Here is a 21187-nt window from a genome sequence, read left to right on the forward strand (position 1 = left end):
ATATATATAGAATGGAATGATCACACATTAAGAATGTTTGTGTTTCTTTCCTGTAATTCTTTTTTAAAAATTAATAAAAGAAAAAAAAATGTAGGAAAGCGCGATGGCGAGCCTGAATAGGCTTTATGTTTGCCTGGCTGACAAGCCTATGGCTCTTCCCACCCCTGACTGACACCACTAAGAAGCTCATCCCTGGAGTATTACTGCAAAAATGCATTAGTAAGGATATGCAGAATCTTGGAAAATACTATATTGCTACATCCTATAGTATAGTATATATGGAGCCTAAATGTACAAGGGTTGTACCATTAAGACTTGGTCTTCCAAATAGAGATTATGAGAAGCTTTTCAAATCTATTAATGGGATCCTTTTCCCTGGAGGAAGTGTTAGGGACTCAGATTATGTCCAATTTGCCAAAATATTTTATAGCTTGGCTATACAGAGTTTTAATGATGGAAGCTATTTTCCTTTGTGGGGCATGTGCTTTGGATTTGAAGACCTTTCATTTCTGGTTAGAAGAGAATGTTTATTAACTTACACAGATGCTGTGTGATAGTGGCACCAAACTTTGCTTGTGCTACAATGCATAGCAGAATACTCTAGAGGACTTGTTGCTGGTATTAGCAGTAGGATCTCTGACTGCAAATTTTCACATGTGGAGCTTCTCCATGACAAATTTTATGGCAAATGAAAAGTTGTAGAAGTTTTTCAATGTATTAACTACACATACAGTCAACAACATTGAATTTATTTCAACAGTGGAAGGATATCAACAGCCAATCTACCGTATCCAGTGGCATCCAGAGTCAGTACCTTATGAATGGAAGGGGGAAAGGTATTTCCCATCCACCTGAAGCTGTGCAGATGGCATTTTATTTAGCAGAACTCTTTGTTGGTGAAAATCAGAAAAAACAATCATCATTTGATTCTCAGGAGAAGGAGAAGGAAGAAGTGATTTATCAGTTCTGTCCAACTTTCACTGAAAAAATTTCATTTCAGCAGTTACATTTGATTGAAAGCCTTTGTTGTGTTAATAGAACATTAGGTATTCCATAATTCAACTGCTATAAGTTGCTATTCATTGCAATAGTAGAAAGCCAGAGAAATCCATTTTCTGTGATGTGACTGCTCCTGCATTTAGTATATGACTATTTTTATAACATTGTATAATCAAATAGTGAGGGAGATCATCAGAGCATCTTTCACATATTTCAGAGTACATCTGAAAATTGGAAAAAAAATTTATTGAAAATACACACAAACACACAAAGTAGGGACACAGCTCTCAAAATCAGATGTGATTTTTAAAAATCTTTTATTAATTAGAAAAAAAATTACAAGAAAGAAACACAAACACTCCCAACACATACACTCAGCAATTCACAATATCATCATATAGTTGCATGTTCATCATCATGATCATTTCTTGGAACATTTGCATCAATTCAGAAAAAGAAATAAAAAGACAACAGAAAAATAAAACAAAAACAGAAAAATTTTACATACCATACCTCTTGCCCCTCCCTTTCATTGATCACTAGCATTTCAAACTAAATTTATTTTAACATTTGTTCCCCCTATATTTATTTTTGTTCCATATGTTCTACTCGTCTGTTGACAAGGTAGATAAAAGGAACATCAGACACAAAGTTTTCACAATCACACAGTCACATTGTGAAAGCTATATCATTGTTCAATCATCATCAAGAAACATGGCTACTGGAACACAACTCTACATTTTCAGGCAGTTCCCTCCAGCCTCTCCACTACATCTTTAATAACAAGGTGATATCTACTTAATACGTAAGAATAACCTCCAGCATAACCTCTTGACTCTGTTTCAAATCTCTCAGCCATTGACATTTTGTCTCACTTCACTTTTCCCCCTTTTGTTCGAGAAGGTTTTCTCAATCCCTTGATGCTGGTTCTCAGCTCATTCTGGGATTTCTGTCCCACCTTGCCAGGAAGGTCCACACCCGTGGGAATCATGTCCCATGTAGACAGGGGGAGGGTAGTGAGTTTGCTTTCTGGAGAGAAAGGCCACATCTGAGCAACAAAAGAAGTTCTCTTGGGGGTGACTCTTAGGCCTAATTTTAAATGGGCTTGACCCATCCTCTGTGGGGTTAAGTTTCTTATGAACAAACCCCAAGACTGGGGCCTCAGCCTATAGCTTTGGTTGCCCACACTGCGTGTGAGAATATCAAGAATTCAACTTGAGGAAGTTGAGTTTTCCCCCGTTCTCACCATTCCCCGAAGGGGACTTTGAAAATACTTTTCCACTCACTGATCAAATCACTCTGGGATTCATCAGGGCATCACCTGGACAAACCAACAAAATCTCATGTCTTGTACAAAGTCCCATGTACTTAAGGCGTTCAACCAACTATCTACCTAAGTTATATTAGGAGATGCACTAGTCAAAGTATAAATTTGTACCAAATAAACATTTTTTGCTTTAGTCTCACACATAAGTTGAAATTTTAAAATATTAATTACCATCTATTTTCAGCACACTGCAGTAATGACATTCTTTTGTTCTTCCTCATGCAAAAACATTGTTTAAATTTGTACATTTAGCCACTATCATTATATACTCTAGGCATTCCTAGATTATACCATCTCAATCTTTATCATCTATCTTTCTTTGTGATTTCACTTATGCCCCATCCCTCCTCCCTCTATCATTCTCATATGCAGCTTCATTCAGTGTTTTTTTTTTTTTGCAGTAGTTCATGCAAGAATTTATTTATATTTGTAGTGTTAATCGGTGGAACACATGAGTCCATATAACCCCTTTCAATCATGTTCCCTTTCAATATGGTAATATTACTTATAGACCCAGTAGTGAACCACTTTCACTTCTATCTATTCCCTTACAATTAAATTCAACCTTATTAGCTAACCGTTCACCCATCTCTAGCTTCCGTATATCTCTAGGTCCCCTATATTCTGTATTATAAGCCTCTGATTTTACCTTTACCATGGTCATAAAAGTGGAATCCTACAGTATCTATTCTTTTGTGTCTGGCTTATTTCACCCAGCATTATGCCCTCAAGGCTCATCCGTCTTGTCATGTGCTTCAGGATGTCATTTCATCTCACTGCTACATAATATTGCATCGTATGTATATACCACATTTTTTTAATCCACTTATCTGTTGATGGGCACTTGGATTGTTTCCATCTTTTGGTAAATGTGAATAATGCTGCTATGAACTTCGGTGTGCAAATTTCTATTTGTTTCACTACTTTTAGTGCTTCTGGGTACAAACTGCGTAGTGATATTGCTGGGTCATAGGCCAACTCGATATTTAGTTTCCCAAGGAACCGCCAAACTGCCTTCCATGGTGGCTGCACCATTATACTTCATTCAGTGTTCTAACATAACTGTATTACAGTTAGGTAATATTGTGCTGTCCATTTCTGAGTTTTTATATCCAGTCCTGTTGCATAATCTGTATCCCTTCAGCTCCAATTACCCAATATCTTACCCAATTTCTATCTCCTGATGGTCTCTGTTAGCAATGAGATATTCCAAGTTTATTCACTAATGTCAGTTCATATCAGTGAAACCATACAGTATTTGTCCTTTTGTTTCTGGCTAATCACACTCAGCAAAATGTCCTTAAGGTCCATTCATGTTGTTACATACTTCATAACTTTATTCTGTCTTACAGTTGCATAATATTACATCCTATGTAAATGCCACAGTTTGTTTAGCCAACCGTCTGTTGATGGACATTTTGGCTGCTTCCATCTCTTGGTAATTGTAAATAATGCTGCTATAAACATTGCTGTGCAAATGTCCATTTGTGTCCTTGCCCTCATGTCCTTTGAGTAGAGACAGCATATAGATGGGTCCTGTTTTTTAATCCATTCTGCCAGACTATGTCTTTTGATTGGAGAGTTTAATCAATTAACATTCAGTGTTATTACTGCATGGGTAGTACTTTCTTCTACCATTTTGCCTTCTGGATTTTATATGTCATATCTAATTTTCCTTCTTTTTACCTTTACTCATAGTCTTCTTTTCTACACTCTTCTCCACACCTGTCTCTTCTGTCTTCATATCTGTCTCTAGTGCTCCCTTTAGTATTTCTTGCAGAGCTGGTCTCTTGGTCACAAATTCTTTCAGTGACTTTTTGTCTGAAAAGGTTTTAATTTCTCCCTCATTTTTGAAGGACAATTTTGCTGGATATAGAAGTTTTGGTTGGCAGTTTTTCTCTTTTAATAATTTAAATATATCATCCCACTGTCTTATGGCCTCCGTGGTTTCTGCTGAGAGATCTGTGCATAGTCTTATTGGGCTTCCCTTGTATGTGATGGATTGCTTTTCTCTTGCTGCTTTCAAGATTCTCTCTTTCTCTTTAACCTCTGACATTCTGATTAGTAAATGTCTTGGAGTATGTCTATTTGGATCTATTCTCTTTGGGGTACGCTGCACTTCTTGGATCTGTACTTTTAAGTCTTTCATAAGAGTTGGGAAATTTTCAGTGATAATTTCCTCCATTAGTTTTTCTCCTCCTTTTCCCTTCTCTTCTCCTTCTGGGATACCCACAACACATATATTCGTGTGCTTCATATTGTCTTTCAATTCCCTGAGTCCCTGCTCATATTTTCCCAATTTTTTCCCTATATTCTCTTTGTCTTGCTGGATTTCAGATGTTCCATCCTCCAGTGCACTAAACCTATGTTCTGTCTCTCGAAATCTACCATTGTAGGTTTCCACTGTTTTTTCGTCTCTTCAACCTTGCCTTTCATTCCCATAAGTTCTGTGATTTTTCTCAGACTTTCCAATTCTTCTTTTTGCTCACTCCTTGCCTTCTTTATATCCTCCCTCAATTCATTGATTTAGTTTTTGATAAGGTTTTCCATGTCTGTTCGTATATTCTGAATTAATTGTTTCAGCTCCTGTATGCATTTGAATTGTTGGTTTGTTCCTTTGACTGGGCCATATCTTCAATTTTCCTAGTGTGATTAGTTATTTTTTTTTTTTTTGCTGGTGTCTAGGCATTTAATTACCTTAATTAGTTTATTGTGGAGATTGGTTTCACTTCTTTTACCTAGGGTTTTCTTGCTGGATGAATTTGTTGTCTATCTGTTCTTTGACATTCAGTTCAACTTTATCTGGACCTCTAGTTTAAGTTATTTTTAACAGAGAAGAATTTTTCAGTTCTTGTTTTCTTGTTTCTTGCCCTGCTTGTATGGTGCCTTTCCCCCCACCCCACCCTAAGGATGTCTACTTAGATATTATAGACCTCAGCCAGATGTTTCCAGACAAAAATTGTCTCCTATCAGGAGGAAAGAGTCACCAGCATTGGCTTTCCCTGAGGGTGAGACCCAGCAGGTTGAAAGACTTTCTTGTGAAGTCTCTGGACTCTGTTTTTCTTATCCTCCCCAGTATGTGGTGCTTGTCTGCCTGCAGATCCCATCAGCATAAGATGATGTGGTACCTTTAACTTTGGCAGACTCTCCCTGCTGGGGACATGGTGGAGACAGAGGAGAGGTTGTAGGCTGGTTTTAATGGCTTCAAATTAACAAGCCCTGGTGTCTGAATTCCTTGAGGGAGGGATTCCACCTGAGTTGGGCTTCACCCCTCCCCTGAGGTAGGCAAAGTCTCCAGACAAGCCCCCAAAAGAGCTCACTTCTGGCTATGCCTGGGGCAGTTGCAGCCTGAGAAGTCCTGCTGCTATATCCAAAGGCAGTCAAGCCTTTGTAGAAACACAGCCACAAAAATCTGTTTCCTTATTTTTTTCCCCTTTTTCCATCAGCCCTGCCCCCTTGGTGCTGGGGCACAAATGAGTGACCTCTGCTTTGACCAGGTTCACCTGAGGTGGGGGCCTATTTTTAGTAGTCAGAATTTGTTAATTAATTCCACAATTAGGGTTTGATTGTGCTTAGCCCCTGCTGCTGGTAAAGTCCCTTTCATTTTCCCTCTGGGAAGAAGCCTGTGGGGGAGGGATGCCGGCAGCCATATCTTGGGGAACTCATGGTTCTGGGAGGGGCTCGCAGCTGGTCCAGCTGGTCCAGACTGGGGTGCGCTGTGTGTCTAGTCACTGACGTGGCCCCAGGAGCTGTTCTGTACTGTTTCTGGTTATTTAGTAGTTGTTCTGGAGGACGAACTAAAATGCGCACATTGTTAAGCTGCCATCTTGACCCAGAAGCAAAGCTTCATTCTTTTTAATATATGCATTTAATGCTATAAATTTTCCTCTGAGCACTGCTTTTCTTGCATCCTATAAATTTTGTTAAGTTGTATTTTCATTTTCATTCCGTTCAAAATATTTTAAAATTTCTCTTGAGATTTCTTCTTTGACCTATATATTATTAAGAAGTGAGTTGCTTAATATCCAAATGTTTGGGGATTTTTTCCAGCTATCTGTCTGTTATTGATTTCTTGTTTAATTCCATTTCACATGAGAATATACTTTGCATGATTTCTATTCTTTTATACTTGTTAAGGTAATATTTTATGGCCCACAATGTGGTCTATCTTGGTGAATGTTTCATGTAAGCTTGAGAAGAATGTGAAGCATTTTACAAATTTCAAATTGATCCAATTGATTGATGGTGCTTTTCAAGCCAACTATATTGTTACTGATTTTCTACCTGTGTGTTATATCAATTGCTGGAAGGGGTAGTTGAAACCTTCAACTATAATAGTGGATTTATATATTTCTTTTTGAAGTTCTATCAGGTTTTTCTTCCACATTCTTTGATGCTCTGTTGTTAGATGCATACATGTTGAGGATTTTTATGTCTTCTTAGAGAGTCAAACCCTTTATCATTATATAATGCCCTTTTTTATCCCTGATGATTTTTCTTTAAGTCTGCTTTGTCTGCAATTAATATTGCTATTCCAACTTTCTTTTTTTTTTTTTTTTTGGCTTAAATGACAGGAATTTATTGTCTCACTGTTTTGGATGCTATAAGTCTAAAATCAATGTTTTCTCCAACATTAAGGTGTGGCCTAATGTATCAAGCTGGGTCTTAATACTGTTACTGGGAGCCTTATAAAGAGAAAACCACAAGGAGGAACTGGAAGCTGGAAGTCAGCTGGAACCCTGTTTCTAACTCCTGCTGAACTCTGTTACCAATGACATATTCCAAGTTTATTCTCGAATGTCGATTCACATCATTGGGACCATACAGTATTTGTCTTTTAGTTTTTGGCTGGACTCACTCAGCACAATGTTCTCTAGGTCCATCCATGTTATTACATGCTTCATAATTTTATCCTGTCTTAAAGCTGCATAATATTCCGTCGTATGTATATACCACAGTTTGTTTAGCCACTCGTCTGTTGATGGACATTTTGGCTGTTTCCATCTCTTTGCAATTGGAAATAACGCTGCTATAAACATTGGTGTGCAAATGTCCGTTTCAGTTTTTTCACTTCATTCCTTTGAGTAGATTCCCAGCAATGGTATTGCTGGGTCGTATGGCAATTCTATATTCAGCTTTTTGAGGAACTGCCAAACTGCCTTCCACAGTGGTTGCACCATTTGACATTCCCACCAACAGTGGATAAGTGTGCCTCTTTCTCCGCATCCTCTCCAGCACTTGTCATTTTCTGTTTTGTTGATAATGGCCATTCTGGTGGGTGTGAGATGGTATCTCATTGTGGTTTTGATTTGCATTTCTCTAATGGCCAGGGACATTGAGCATCTCTTCATGTGCCTTTTGGCCATTTGTATTTCCTCCTCTGAGAGGTGTCTATTCAAGCCTTTTTCCCATTTTGTAATTGGGTTGGCTGTCTTTTTGTTGTTGAAATGAACAATCTCTTTATAAATTCTGGATACTAGACCTTTATCTGATATGTCGTTTCCAAATATTGTTTCCCATTGTGTAGGCTGTCTTTCTACTTTCTTGATGAAGTTCTTTGATGCACAAAAGTGTTTAATTTTGAGGAGTTCCCATTTATTTATTTCCTTCTTCAGTGCTCTTGCTTTAGGTTTAAGGTCCATAAAACCGCCTCCAATTGTAAGATTCATAAGATATCTCCCTACATTTTCCTCTAACTGTTTTATGGTCTTAGACCTAATGTTTAGATCTTTGATCCATTTTGAGTTAACTTTTGTATAGGGTGTGAGATATGGGTCTTCTTTCATTCTTTTGCATATGGATATCCAGTTCTCTAGGCACCATTTATTGAAGAGACTGCTCTGTCCCAGGTGAGCTGGCTTGACTGCCTTATCAAAGATCAAATGTCCATAGATGAGAGGGTCTATATCTGAGCACTCTATTCGATTCCATTGGTCGATATATCTATCTTTATGCCAATACCATGCTGTTTTGACCACTGTGGCTTCATGATATGCCTTAAAGTCAGGCAGTGCAAGACCTCCAGCTTCGTTTTTTTTCCTCAAGATGTATTTAGCAATTCGGGGCACCCTGCCCTTCCAGATAAATTTGCTTATTGGTTTTTCTATTTCTGAAAAATAAGTTGTTGGGATTTTGATTGGTATTGCATTGAATCTGTAGATCAATTTAGGTAGGATTGACATCTTAACTATATTTAGTCTTCCAATCCATGAACACGGTATGCCCTTCCATCTATTTAGGTCTTCTGTGATTTCTTTTAGCAGTTTTTTGTAGTTTTCTTTATATAGGTTTTTTGTCTCTTTAGTTAAATTTATTCCTAGGTATTTTATTCTTTTAGTTGCAATTGTAAATGGGATTCGTTTCTTGATTTCCCTCTCCGCTTGTTCATTGCTAGTGTATAGAAATGCTACAGATTTTTGAATGTTGATCTTGTAACCTGCTACTCTGCTGTACTCATTTATTAGCTCTAGTAGTTTTGTTGTGGATTTTTCCGGGTTTTCGACGTATAGTATCATATCGTCTGCAAACAGTGATAGTTTTACTTCTTCCTTTCCAATTTTGATACCTTGTATTTCTTTTTCTTGTCTAATTGCTCTGGCTAGAACCTCCAACACAATGTTGAATAATAGTGGTGATAGTGGACATCCTTGTCTTGTTCTTGATCTTAGGAGGAAAGTTTTCAATTTTTCCCCATTGAGGATGATATTAGCTGTGGGTTTTTCATATATTCCCTCTATCATTTTAAGGAAGTTCCCTTGTATTCCTTATCCTTTGAAGTGTTTTCAACAGGAAAGGATGTTGAATCTTGTCAAATGCCTTCTCTGCATCAATTGAGATGATCATGTGATTTTTCTGCTTTGATTTGTTGATATGGTGTATTACATTAATTGATTTTCTTATGTTGAACCATCCTTGCATACCTGGGATGAATCCTACTTGGTCATGATGTATAATTCTTTTAATGTGTTGTTGGATACGATTTGCTAGAATTTTATTGAGGATTTTTGCATCTGTATTCATTAGAGAGATTGGCCTGCAGTTTTCTTTTTTTGTAATATCTTTGCCTGGTTTGGGTATGAGGGTGATGTTGGCTTCATAGAATGAATTAGGTAGTTTTCCCTCCACTTCAATTTTTTTGAAGAGTTTGAGGAGAGTTGGTACTAATTCTTTCTGGAATGTTTGATAGAATTCACATGTGAAGCCGTCTGGTCCCGGATTTTCCTTTTTAGGAAGCTTTTGAATGACTAATTCAATTTCTTTACTTGTGATTGGTTTGTTGAGGTCATCTATGTCTTCTTGAGTCAAAGTTGGTTGTTCATGTCTTTCCAGGAACCCGTCCATTTCCTCTACATTGTTGTATTTATTAGCGTAAGGTGTTCATAGTATCCTGTTATTACCTCCTTTATTTCTGTGAGGTCAGTAGTTATGTCTCCTCTTCCATTTCTGATCTTTTTTATTTGCATCCTCTCTCTTCTTCTTTTTGTCAATCTTGCTAAGGGCCCATCAATCTTATTGATTTTCTCATAGAACCAACTTCTGGCCTTATTGATTTTGTCTATTGTTTTCATGTTTTCAATTTCATTTATTTCTGCTCTAATCTTTGTTATTTCTTTCCTTTTGCTTGCTTTGGGATTAGTTTGCTGTTCTTTCTCCAGTTCTTCCAAGTGGACAGTTAATTCCTGCATTTTTGCCTTTTCTTTTTTTCTGATATAGGCATTTAGGGCAATAAATTTCCCTCTTAGCACTGCCTTTGCTGCATCCCATAAGTTTTGATATGTTGTGTTTTCATTTTCATTTGCCTCGAGGTATTTGATAATTTCTCTAGCAATTTCTTCTTTGACCCACTTGTTGTTTAGGAGTGTGTTGTTGAGCCTCCACGTATTTGTGAATTTTCTGGCACTCCACCAATTATTGATTTCCAACTTCATTCCTTTATGATCCGAGAAAGTGTTGTGTATGATTTCAATCTTTTTAAATTTGTTAAGACTTGCTTTTTGACCCAGCATATGGTCTATCTTTGAGAATGATCCATGAGCACTTGAGAAAAAGGTGTATCCTGCTGTTGTGGGATGTAATGTCCTATAAATGTCTGTTAAGTCTAGCTCATTTATAGTAATATTCAGATTCTCTATTTCTTTATTGATCCTCTGTCTAGATGTTCTGTCCATTGATGAGAGTGGTGAATTGAAGTCTCCAACTATTATGGTATATGAGTCTATTTCCCTTTTCAGTGTTTGCAGTGTATTCCTCACGTATTTTGGGGCATTCTGGTTCAGTGCGTAAATATTTATGATTGTTATGTCTTCTTGTTTAATTGTTCCTTTTATTAGTATATAGTGTCCTTCTTTGTCTCTTTTAACTGTTTTACATTTGAAGTCTAATTTGTTGGATATTAGTATAGCCACTCCTGCTCTTTTCTGGTAGTTATTTGCATGAAATATCTTTTCCCAACCTTTCACTTTCAACCTATGTTTATCTTTGGGTCTAAGATGTGTTTCCTGTAGACAGCATATAGAAGGATCCTGTTTTTCAATCCATTCTGCCAATCTATGTCTTTTGATTGGGGAATTCAGTACATTAACATTTAGTGTTATTACTGTTTGGATAATATTTTCCTCTAACATTTTGCCTTTTGTATTATATATCATATCTGATTTTCCTTCTTTCTACACTCTTCTCCATACTCTCTCTTCTGTCTTTTTGTATCTGACTCTAGTGCTCCCTTTAGTATATCTTGCAGAGCTGGTCTCTTGGTCACAAATTCTCTCAGTGACTTTTTGTCTGAGAATGTTTTAATTTCTCCCTCATTTTTGAAGGATAATTTTGCTGGATATAGAAGTCTTGGTTGGCAGTTTTTCTCCTTTAGTAATTTAAATATATCATCCCACTGTCTTCTAGCTTCCATGGTTTCTGCTGAGAAATCTACACATAGTCTTATTGGCTTTCCCTTGTATGTGATGGATTGTTTTTCTCTTGCTGCTTTCAAGATCCTCTCTTTCTCTTTGACCTCTGACATTCTAACTAGTAAGTGTCTTGGAGAACGCCTATTTTGGTCTAATCTCTTTGGGGTGCGCTGCACTTCTTGGATCTGTAATTTTCGGTCTTACATAAGAGCTGGAAATTTTCAGTGATAATTTCTTCCATTAGTTTTTCTCCTCCTTTTCCCTTCTCTTCTCCTTCTTCCAACTTTCTTTTGATTAGTGCTGGCATGGTATATCTTCCTCTATGCTTTTACTTTTTTTTTTTTTTTTTGGCATGAGCATCCTCCTGGAATTGAACCCAGGTTGAAAATTCTGCCACTGAGGCACTGCTGCACTGCCCTCTAACCTTTTAACTATCTGTGTCTTTAAAGTGGATTTTTGTAGACAGCATATAGTTGCTGCTTGCTTATTTTATCCTCTCTGATAATATCTGTATTTTAATTGATGTATTTAGAGCACTGTGGTAGTTAGGTTCAGCTGTCATCTTGGCCAGGTGATGGATCCTAGTTCTGTTGCTGTGGTCTTGAATCATTAGTATGTGAAATTCATCTATGGCTGATTACATCAGCAGTTGGCTAAGGGAAATGAGTGAGGTTTAACATAATTAGCTGGAGGCTTAAAAGAGAGAGGTCAGAAGAGAGCTCAAAGCAACACAGCCCAAGCAGCTCAGCATACCTCATCTCAGCCCAGACGTTAGGAAATGCAGAAAGGAATCACCTCTGGGAAAGCTGTTGGAACCCAGAAGTTGGGAGAGAAGGCCAGCAAAAGTTGCCCTGTGCCTTCCCGTGTAACAGAGAACCTCAGGTGAAAGTTAGCTACATTTTCTCTGAAGAAGTATAAGTTTTTAACGAAATAAATCCCCTTTTATTAAAAGCCAATCCATTTCTGGTGTGTTGCATTCTGGCAAGTTTGGTAGACTAAAACAACCATTCACACTTGAAGCAATTTTTTTTTTTTGTTTAGTGGTGTAATATCTACCATGTTTGAAACTGTTTACTATTCATTGCATGTAATATTAGCTTATTTTTTCCATTCTTTTTCTGCTTTTACTGGTTTTAAATGAGCATGTCATATGATTTTCTCTCCTCTCTTAGCATGTCAGTTATATTTTAAAAAAATATTTCAGTGGTTACTCTAGAATTTGCAATATACCTTTACAACTAATCTAAGTTCACTTTTAAATAACATTACATTCCTTCACAGTTAGTGAAGTGCCTTATCAGAGTATTCCCAGTTCCTTCCTCCTGTACCTTATACACATTGTTATCATCCATTTCACTTATCCCTAAGCTATAGTCATTCAATATATTGTTGCTATTATTATTTTGAACAAGCTATTAGCTTTTAAATCAGTTAAGAATAAGGAATAAGATTTTATTTTACCTTCATTTATTCCTTTACCCATGTTCTTCCTTTATTTACATAGATCTGAGTTATTCTTTCTCCATGAAGAATTTCTTTTAACTTTCTTGCAGGGTAGGTTTGTTGGTGATGAATTCCATCAGTTTTTGTTTGTGTGAGAAAAATCTTTATTTCACTGGAGATAGAATCTAAAGTTGGTTGTTTTTTTTCTTTCAACACTTTAAATATTTCACTCCACTCTCTTCCTGCTTGCATGGTTTATATCAAGAAGTCTATAATTCTTATCCTTGTTCCTCTATAATTTAAGGTGTTTTAACATCTGGCTTCTTTGAAGATTTTCTCATTGTCTTTGGTTTCCTGCAGTTTGAATATATATGAAAGGCTTTAAACAACACTGTATACCATCCTTCCTTTCTTTCTTCCTTCCTTTTATACTGAAAGAGGCTTCCCTCGGTGGTGTCCCAGGCTCAAAGGAATTATAGTTATTTAAATTTCTGATACAATAATTCTGAGCATATCTGAGTGTGGTTCTGATGCTTGCTTTGTCTGTTTAGGCTGTGAATTTTCTTGCCGTTTAGCATACTTTGTAATTTTTTGTTGAAGGCTTGAAATGATGTAGTATTTCACAAGAACTGAGGAGTTCATTTAGTGTGAGGATAGAATTTGGGCTGTGTTTAATGTTTGCTACAGATATAGGTGTCAGAAACTTCAGTTTCCTCCAGCATCCTCGTTCTTGTCTCCTTTTGTGTCTTTAGGATTCCCTAAGAACTCTTTCTTAAATGGAGCCTGTGCCTTGCATGTCTTTCAGCCTTAATCCATTGTTATTACACTCGAGCCTGGTTGATGTGTGGTGGTAAATTGTGTGGGGAGGGGAAACATTCCATAATCCTCTGGTTAAATCTCAGTCATTATGTGTGCCTTTCTCCCTGGGCTGTGACATTCTTAAGGGTTTCTTAGCTTCTCCTCTACCTCCCCCTTAATTTAGGAACAAAGCCTAGAGGAGGCTGGAGTTGGATAATTTCCCTCCCCAGATGGGATAAGTGTCTAATAAATCTTTCCTCTTGACAAGTAGGCCTTTTTAATAGAAACAATTCAGAACATATTTCAAAATAGTCACTCCCCCCACCCCCACCCCCACCATCAGTAGCATTAGGATTTTTTCATGGTTTAGGAATTTTTCATGGTTCTTCACTGTGAGAACCTGGTAGGGTTCCTGGAAGTAATATCTATGAAAGTGTAGGGGACCTCTAACACTGCAACCTCAGAAATTTCTTACTTTCATGCTAGTCCATCTAAACCTCTAGCAATTCACCAAAGTGACCACTTAAGTATCCTAACAGTTTATGGCCCCAGAGCCTTCTGTTTCAGGAAAGTAGATCTTGGTTGTGATTCTCTGATTTTACTGGTCTCTGCAGATTTGGGGGAGGTGATTTTCCTATCACCTCAATTCTCTGATGGGGCCAATGGAAAGTTATTGACTTTCAGTTTGTTCAGTTTTTTCTGTCCTTAAAGGATGTGAGTGACGACTTCTAAACTCCTTACATGTTGAGGCTGAAACCAGAAGTTACCCCTCAGAGATTGATTCTTTATTTCCATATTCCTCATCCCATACTTTTAAATGAGTTTGGTGGCTCAGAGAGACATCCGATATGGGAAGTTTCAGGATAGAATATAATATCTTCTTTCAGTGGAAGAGGCCAGGCAGGTGTAGAGGTTCCATGGAACTAAGATTTCCATCTGAAAGTCAGATTGTCTATCCAGGTATGGTTTTAGGGTTCCAGGATAAATTCCAAGCACAGTGATTCTGTGGTTCTGGACTGGACTGCTGAGAATTCTGTGTCCCTGCAGGAGAATGAAGTCTCCCAATATTTGATTATCAGCCACATTCCCCTATCAGGAGTCCTTCCTTCTTTGGAATTGAGCTGCTCAGAGAGCAGGGCTGAGCCTTGAGAGCCTGTGATTGGAGGCTGGAGTCCAAGCTCTGTCCTAGCACAGGGTTCTTCCGAGGGAGCATATAGGTGACTATTGGTCTCAGCTTCTAGGCCCTCCTTGACCATAGGACTGCTGGCTGAGGTCATCAGGTGTGGACCTCATAGATATGATCTTTCTTTGAGTTTTCCGAAGAAGGAAATATTGAAAATATTTAATCACTTTTAAAAATAAAAGAAACAGAATTCCACTAATTAAAATAGAGACTCATATTATTTGTGGATAGTGAATGTTTGCACTTCCAGACAGGAGTGGGAGAACTGAGTCCCAGTCTTACTTTTTTTTTCCTTTGTCTTTCTTAGCATCAGGGCAGAGCAAGAAGAGGAGGAAAGGTGGAACACTGAAAGGTAAGGGTCTGCCTATTCTCCTGAGCTTTCCAAGGGGACCCTTTCTCTGTCTCCAAGAGGCTCAGGTCTACTTTCTCTGAGGATCTCAGTTGCTAGATACAGTCTCACTCAGAAGACAGAGCTCTCAGAGGAAAGGCTCATGTAAGGAAGTCAGAACCTGGGACACTTCTCAGATTCCCTGCTCTGCCCATCCATGGAAATGAAGCAATGATGGACCTGGCAATGGGTGTAAGCTAATAGATAGCCATGTAAGATGTAGAGGAATGACTATTGGTTGGCTTGGAGTTATAACTTCCGTTTTCTGTCTTTATCACGCACTTTAACTTCTTGAATGCTCAGATTCCTTTTTGAGATAACACTGCTCTCTGTCCCTCAAAGCACCTTAATGTGAATCTTCTTACTTCTTACTTCTTATTGACAATTTACTTTGTATCTTAATTCTCAAAGCTCTCAAAGTCCAAATCACCAAGTGCCCCCACTAAGGGGAATATTCTAATTTGAGAGCCCTATGTTCTCTATCATCAATATTCTTCTGTACCCACTGTTCTGGTTTTTCAGGTCACAGAACATGCCAGAGAGATGCAGACGAGGCAAGAAATCTGCTTCTCCTTTGCAAAGGTGATTAAACACTTCTCTTTTTTCTGTACCCCTCTTTCCAGCAAGTCTATGGAATTCCAAGACCTCAGTGAAACCTGGGGTTGGCAATGGGAGGAAAATCCATAGAGAACCAAATGTGAATGCTTTGGAAAGAGGGATAAAAGGTATTCTAGGAGACCAGGGAAGTGCGGGGATGTGAAAGGACAGTGTTCTTTGGGTGCATCTACAGTACCAGATCTGCCAGGCTCACATATGTTTGTCTGGTCTGGCTGCAGCTTTGTTCCTCCTATCTCTGCAGCCACCTGGGCCAGCGCCTTGATAAGGGCAGGTTTCGTTGACTGTTATGTCCAGATCCCTTCTGTGAAGTGTGTAATAGAGCAACTGCTGAGGTCAATCGACTGCTGTTTGGGGACCCCCAGGAGAAAGCTGCTCCTCTGTATCTCCTTTGGCTTCTACAGCTCTGTGACTGAGTCATCACTCTTCTGCCCTCGGCCCTCTCAGCAGACCCTTCAGCAGACCTAACACCAACCTCTCGGCATGAGCCTCGCCCATCTCGCTCCCCATTCTCTCACCAGACCCGATGACCCCTTAGTTGACTTTCTTTCACCTTTACCACCTGGTGACACCCTGCCACCAGAGTGTTTTTCCCCTTGGATTCCAAATTCCCAGTGGACTATTTTCCCAACAGCTTGTCTTTTCCCCTCTTCTACCACATCACATTCAGGGATAGATCCTCCTCTCTAATCAGAGACTGCTTTGTCTCTGAACAGCATCTTTGCATTTGATTCCACCCTTTCTCAGGATATCAACTTTGCAACAAATTTGTCCCATACAATGAATACCACTGATTCATTTCCTGTTATCACACACTGCCAACCTTGTCTGCTTCACCACCACCAGACGTGCTGTAAGTGTGCCTCAATCTCATCGATCTCAATCTTACTGAAGCCTGTACCAAAGAACTCCCTCTCAGATAGCCCTGCTGGGTTGGCTGCTTATGTCCCAACAATCTCAGGCATTGACCCTTCAAGCCTGCTATTTCAGAATTCCCGTTGGCAGACTGGGCCAAGAACTTATTTCTCCCAACATTAACACCCTCTGATTTTCAACAAAGCATGTTTCCCTTCATCTATCAGACACTGTCTCTCGGGAGACTCTGCAAACCAAGCATGTAGAGGCCAGTGACACTTCTTTGCTTGGCCTTAAGATTTTGAAGAAAGAAAGAGAAAAGAAAAGTAAAGGAGGAAGTAGGGAATATTTCCAAATCAACTGTGGCCAGAATGCCAACTGGCATCTTCAAGGAATTTACTGCAACCATGTGCTGGTGAGCAGGACACCACAGCCCCCCAAATTGGCTGCAAACCAGAACAGCTCCCCATTCTTAAACATCTATTATATGTCAAAATTTGGGGGGAAAACTTCCAACAGAATTATAGCCAGCTTTTCTGGGGTCTCCCCTCTCTGCACAGTGAGTCCCTAGTGGCTACTATCCTGGTCTCTGGCAGCTATTCCCCACTAGAGTGTACTTTTGCGTTATTCAATGGAATCTGTAAGGCCCCTATGGTTCAAATACAGGATAAAATATCCCCACCACTTCCCAAGACCCAGCCCCTACCCATTCCCAATGTATATTCCTTACCCTTATCTCCAACCCAGACCCAGCTACAGCCCCTACATTTCACTCAGACTCAGCCCCAGGTCCACTTCCCATCCCCATTCCCAATCCTACCATCATTTTCTCCATCCCAGATTAGATCCTGTGGAGTGTCTTTCCACAGAGCCCTGAATGATGCACAGTCTCTCATTCCAAATGCAATTCCTCACCTAGAATGGCACTTGTTGCAGAAACAACAAGAACATTTGTAGGGTTTAGCCCCTGTGCTCCAAGAATCTCAAGAAAACTTTTGCCCTTTAGCTCCCAACCTTCCACTCTCCCATAGGTCCTCTCAAGTTTATGTTCCAACATTGATCCTTCCTCAACCTTTTCCTAAAAGCAGGAAAACCCAGGAAGAACTTGAATTCCATGTTTCAAAGAGGTTAATCTCACATACATGCCCCCTCACTTCTCAAAGTCAAGAGTCTCTAGAAATGATGCCGCTTCAGTGCAAATTAACAGAAAAATCTCAGTAGAACTGCAGCTATAAGCTCTCATAATTCTCTGAGTTTATGGGCCAGAACAGTAGCAATCCAGTGAAGATTAAATTGAATCAACCAGGAAGCTTTCATGAGGAGGTCTCATCAAAATATCATCTAAGAAAGGACACAGGGAAGAATCTCAGGCATATGTTGAGAGAGAGGCCCAAACACAACTCATCAAGATTCTCAGAACACTACATAGTGAAGGGTCTGGGGCAGCCTTTGAGAAGGAAACAATAAGTGACTGGTTATGTCACTCAAGGAAAGACTCAGGGAATGAATTATTAAATGTCTCAAGGGAATACATAGATGAGAAAAAAAGGAAAAGTATCTTAAAATTTCATTTGTGGAAGAAGTATTGGCAGATCACTGAGGGAAAGATCCCTCTGGGTGTGTGTCGTTCATGGCTTGCTGACACCAATACAGTACCTCCTCCTGGGTGTTCTCATATCAATATGGAAGACAGAAATCTGGATCCACTGCTGGGTGGGGTCTACCACCAGACTACCACTCTGCAGCTTTCCTTTCTTGATCTTAACACCCAAGAGATGCTAGAAGCCCATCTTTTAAGGTTCGAGTGAGTCAGAAGTGGGGACTGCCCCTCAAGATCCTAGAATCCATAAAATTCTATACATTGAGAAAATCCCAACCATGATCACTTTCTCAAATCAATTTTCCCTCCCCAGCCACTCTTATTTCTGGGGTGGACTCCAAACCAAGATTTCTAAGACCTTTAGAAGAAACACTCAAGTTTTTCAAGGAGATGAGGTGCTAACAACAATTTCAGTCCCCATCCTGGATTGTCCTCTCCCTGTCACCTCACCTGTGCCAAGAGATGATCACCCTCTGATGTCGATCATGGGCTTGCACAGGACTTCCAGACAATTGAGGCTGGCAGGCAGATGCGTCTGCCCCTCACATATAGCACTGTAGACAACATGAGTCAGAGTGAGACTGTCACAGCCGATAGTCACAGCCCAGAGCTGCCTGCAAGTCAAGACAGGGCTGGGCGTGAGCCAAGGGACCAGCAAGTAAGTTCTAGTAACAGAGTAGAAATGCTTCAGGACAGAGGGATGGTGGATATAAATTTAGGACATTTTCTCCAGGCCAATGTGTCTAGGGAGATATTCAAGGCTAGGGAACTCTGTGCTCCAGAATCAAAATCTAGAAACAGCTTGACAACCAGTAAGCTGGGAAACTCCCAAGTGAAGAATGTAGGTATGAATAAATCAGAAAGTACCCTGATCACTGAATGCCTCCTATTGCCAAGAATATCGGTTTCCCAACATCCTGGACTATCAAACTTGCAAAAGCAGCTGATTAATGAGTTAAAGTTTAAATTTGAAAGTGAGGAGCCTCACCAGGCTCAAGATCATCCCAGTGGCCTGTCTTTTATGTCAGAAAACTTGTCTTTAAAGTCCTTAGCGTCCCAGGCGCTGCATGCCTACTTGGAAGACAGAGCGATCATCATGGAGCAGAAGCAGGAGTCTTTGTGCTCTGCATGTCTCAGGGATGTGCCAGGATAAGAATTTCCCACCAGCTGCCAAGAGAATGAATCCTCAAGGACTCAAAGCAGGAGAATGTGGAAGAGAAGATTCACGATTAGCGACATCCAAAGTCAGAAGGGAGAGCCACCCTGCCCAGGATGGTATTCGAGAGGAGACCCTTGGGAACATGATTTCCCTGTCCTTATCACAGAAGGAACAGTCTCTTTCTGAAAGTTACTTCAGAAAAAAGACGAGGCAATTTCTTCAGTGGTTCCATTCCAAGAGCAAAAGCATAAGGCGGGGAAGTTCTCTGCAAAAAGCCAAGTCCATACTGGCCTCTGTAATGCACCAAAGCCCAGTTGAAAATATGAACTGTGGGACTCATGAAGCTCAGGAACTCATGACAGCCATTGGGAATATGCTAGAGGAGAAGCTCAGATGTAGCCTTAGACTTGGGGTCTCAACATTAAGTCAGCACAAGGCTGAGCAGGAGCAGGCAGAGTCTGAAAAGGGGCCTTCCTCCAGTTACAGCAGCCCCTTCTGCGAAGTGTCAAGTACTGACTCCAGCAGCCAAGAATCTGTGTCTGCTGACGCCAGCCATCCTACACGTTACATGGATCAGAGGCAAGGAAAAAAATCCTCAGAAACTTCTGGGATTTGAGGGCCAGCTATTGTATCAGAGTTATCCCCCATCCATGCCCCTTAGGGAGCTTAAGTCTCCTTCAAGCCCCACCTGCATGCCCCAAGAAAGCCAGGTGCCTCAGACTGCCTTCACTGCTACTGATGGTAGCCTCAGTGATTTGTCTCTCCTATCCAGGAAGAAAATGTTTCTCCAGCACTTCCAGGGAGGAAAATTTCCCCAAGAATAATTCACTCCTTGTTGAGAAATCCTCTCCATTTTTCTTGGCAGCACATCCTTTGATAAGAACAATATTTCTTTAGCTCAACCAAGAATACTGATCTTCTTCAATAAATTTCTTCTAATATGAGAATGATATCTTTGGTGTGTACTGTTGTTGAGGCATGGGTTTTGGGAATCTTGGGACTTGCCCATAGGGAAAGGAAGGCATTAATTCAGCTCTTACTGTTTTTTTTTTCCTTAATTTTTTTTATTTATTAATTTTAAAAAATTAACAACAAACAAACAAAAATATTAACATATCATTCCCTTCTACATATACAATGAGCAATTCTCAATATCATCACATAGTTGCATATTCATAATTTCTTAGAACATTTGCATCGATTTAGAAAAAGAAATAAAAAGACAACAGAAAAAGAAATAAAACGATAACAGAAAAAAAAAGATTTTACATACCATACCCCTTACCCCTCACTTTCATTTATCACTAGCATTTCAAACTAAATTTATTTTAACATTTGTTCCCCCTATATTTATTTTTATTCCATATGTTCTACTCGTCTGTTGATATGGTAGATAAAAGGAGCATCAGACACAAGGTTTTCACAATCACTCAGTCACACTGTGAAAGCTATATCATTGTTCAATCATCATCAAGAAACATGGCTACTGGAACACAGCTCTACATTTTCAGGCAGTTCCCTCCAGCCTCTCCACTACATCTTGAACAACAAGGTAACATCTACTTAATGCGTAAGAATAACCTCCAGGATAACCTCTCCACTCTGTTTGGAATCTCTCAGCCATTGACACTTTGTCTCATTTCACTCTTCCCCCTTTTGGTGGAGAAGGTTCTCTCAATCCCTTGATGTTAATTCTCAGCTTATTCTAGGGTTTTTCTCAATCCCTTGATGCTGAGTCTCAGCTCATTCCAGGATCTCTGTCCCATGTTGCCAGGAAGGTCCACACCCCTGGGAGTCATGTCCCATGCACAGAGGGGGAGGGTGGTGAGACTGCTCATCGTGTTGGCTGGAGAGAGAGGCCACATGTGAGCAACAAAAGAGGCTCTCTTGGGGGTGACTCTTAGACCTAGATTTTAA

The 21187-nt window shown here is 39.5% G+C and overlaps 2 long non-coding RNA genes and 1 pseudogene across 4 annotated transcripts in view; 2 read left to right on the forward strand and 1 right to left on the reverse strand.

The window, feature by feature from the left end:
* The window catches only part of LOC143684775 (uncharacterized), a 61497-nt gene that overhangs the window by 38194 nt on the left and 2116 nt on the right, over nt 1-21187 (reverse strand). Inside the window, exon 3 of one of the 3 annotated variants that reach the window (XR_013176159.1) lies at nt 18754-21116. The exons of the other annotated variants lie outside the window; for them this stretch is intronic. This is a non-coding gene — a long non-coding RNA (uncharacterized LOC143684775). Of the gene's footprint in view, nt 1-18753; nt 21117-21187 lie in introns of those variants that run through there. 3 annotated transcript variants of the gene reach the window in all.
* On the forward strand, nt 126-1057 carry LOC143682274 (gamma-glutamyl hydrolase pseudogene; annotated as a pseudogene).
* On the forward strand, nt 14974-20209 carry LOC143684776 (uncharacterized). The gene is made up of 3 exons (XR_013176162.1): nt 14974-15005; nt 15564-15623; nt 17600-20209. It is a non-coding gene; the product is annotated as an uncharacterized LOC143684776 (long non-coding RNA).

The sequence above is a fragment of the Tamandua tetradactyla genome, chromosome 5 (genome assembly GCF_023851605.1).
Source record: "Tamandua tetradactyla isolate mTamTet1 chromosome 5, mTamTet1.pri, whole genome shotgun sequence".
Classification (NCBI taxonomy): domain Eukaryota; kingdom Metazoa; phylum Chordata; class Mammalia; order Pilosa; family Myrmecophagidae; genus Tamandua; species Tamandua tetradactyla.